The 2,500-nt window shown below is 50.4% G+C and overlaps 1 protein-coding gene across 1 annotated transcript in view; it reads right to left on the reverse strand.

Annotated features, from left to right (window-relative positions):
* The window catches only part of LOC108275460 (adenylate cyclase type 3), a 22,317-nt gene that overhangs the window by 15,115 nt on the left and 4,702 nt on the right, over positions 1 to 2,500 (reverse strand). The window lies entirely within an intron of this gene.

Consider the following 2,500-nt stretch of genomic DNA (forward strand, 5'->3'; position numbering starts at 1 on the left):
CTACCCCTATTCCTTACTCACTATTCCCTACCCCTATTCCTTACTCACTATTCCCTACCCCTATTCCCTACCCCTATTCCTTACTCACTATTCCCCACCCCTATTCCCTACCCCTATTCCCTACCCCTATTCCTTACTCACTATTCCCTACCCCTATTCCCTACCCCTATTCCCCACCCCTATTCCCTACCCCTATTCCTTACTCACTATTCCCTACCCCTATTCCCTACCCCTATTCCCCACCCCTATTCCCCACCCCTATTCCCCACCCCTATTCCCTACCCCTATTCCTTACTCACTATTCCCTACCCCTATTCCCTACCCCTATTCCCTACCTCTATTCCTTACTCACTATTCCCCACCCCTATTCCCTACCCCTATTACTTACTCACTATTTCCTACCCCTATTCCCTACCCCTATTCGTTACTCACTATTCCCTACCCCTATTCCCCACCCCTATTCCCTACCCCTATTCCCTACCTCTATTCCTTACTCACTATTCCCCACCCCTATTCCCTACCCCTATTCCCTACCCATATTCCTTACTCACTATTCCCTACCCCTATTCCCTACCCCTATTCCCCACCCCTATTCCCTACCCATATTCCTTACTCACTATTCCCTACCCCTATTCCCTACCCCTATTCCCCACCCCTATTCCCTACCCCTATTCCTTACTCACTATTCCCTACCCCTATTCCCCACCCATATTCCCTACCCCTATTCCCTACCCCATTCCCTACCCCTATTCCCTACCCCTATTCCCCACCCCTATTCCCTACCCAATTCCCTACCCCTATTCCCCACCCCTATTCCCTACCCCATTCCCTACCCCTATTCCCCACCCCTATTCCCCACCCCTATTCCCCACCCCTATTCCCTACCCCTATTCCCTACCCCTATTCCTTACTCACTATTCCCTACCCCTATTCCCTACCCCTATTCCCCACCCCTATTCCCCACCCCTATTCCCTACCCCTATTACTTACTCACTATTCCCCACCCCTATTCCCTACCCCTATTCCTTACTCACTATTCCCTACCCCTATTACCCACCCCTATTCCCTACCCCTATTCCTTACTCACTATTCCCTACCCCTATTCCCTACCCCTATTCCCTACCCCTATTCGTTACTCACTATTCCCTACCCCTATTCCCCACCCCTATTCCCTACCCCTATTCCTTACTCACTATTCCCTACCCCTATTCCCTACCCCTATTCCCCACCCCTATTCCCCACCCCTATTCCCTACCCCTATTCGTTACTCACTATTCCCTACCCCTATTCCCCACCCCTATTCCCTACCCCTATTCCCTACCCCTATTCCCTACCCCTATTCCTTACTCACTATTCCCTACCCCTATTCCCCACCCCTATTCCCTACCCCTATTCCTTACTCACTATTCCCTACCCTTATTCCCCACCCCTATTCCCTACCCCTATTCCTTACTCACTATTCCCTACCCCTATTCCCTACCCCTATTCCCTACCCCTATTCCCCACCCCTATTCCTTACTCACTATTCCCTACCCCTATTCCCTACCCCATTCCCTACCCCTATTCCTTACTCACTATTCCCTACCCCTATTCCCCACCCCTATTCCCTACCCCTATTCCTTACTCACTATTCCCCACCCCTATTCCCCAGTGCTATTCCCTACCCCTATTCCCTACACTCTATTCCCTACCCCTATTCCCCAGTCACTATTCCCTAACTGCTATTCCCTACCCCTATTCCCCACCCCTATTCCCTACACTCTATTCCCCAGTCACTATTCCCTAACTCCTATTCCCCACCCCTATTCCCTAACCCCTATTCCCTACCCCTATTGACCACGCCTATTCCCTACACTCTATTGCCTACCCCTATTCCACAGTCACTATTCCCTAACTCCTATTCCCCATCCCTATTCCCTAACCCCTATTCCCTACCCCTATTCCCTACACTCTATTCCCCAGTCACTATCCCCTAACTCCTATTCCCCACCCCTATTCCCTAACCCCTATTCCCTAACCCCTATTCCCTAACCCTATTCCCCACCCCTATTCCCCAGTCACTATTCCCTAACCCCTATTCCCTACCCCTATTCCCTACACTCTATTCCCTACCCCTATTCCCCAGTCACTATTCCCTAACCCCTATTCCCTACCCCTATTCCCTAACCCTTATTCCCTACCCCTATTCCCTACACTCTATTCCCCAGTCACTATTCCCTAACCCCTATTCCCCAACCCTATTCCCTAACCCCTATTCCCTAACCCCTATTACCTAACCCTATTCCCCACCCCTATTCCCTAACCCCTATTCCCTAACCCTATTCCCCACCCCTATTCCCTAACCCCTATTCCCTACCCCTATTCCCTAACCCCTATTCCCTAACCCTATTCCCTACTCACTATTCCCTACACTCTATTCCCCAGTCACTATTCCCTACACTACACTGTAACTGTTGAAACATTTCCATTGTAAGCTTCAGAATGTTCTAGATTGAGGTCA

The sequence above is a fragment of the Ictalurus punctatus genome, chromosome 2, assembly GCF_001660625.3.
Source record: "Ictalurus punctatus breed USDA103 chromosome 2, Coco_2.0, whole genome shotgun sequence".
In the NCBI taxonomy this organism is placed as follows: Eukaryota; Metazoa; Chordata; class Actinopteri; order Siluriformes; family Ictaluridae; genus Ictalurus; species Ictalurus punctatus.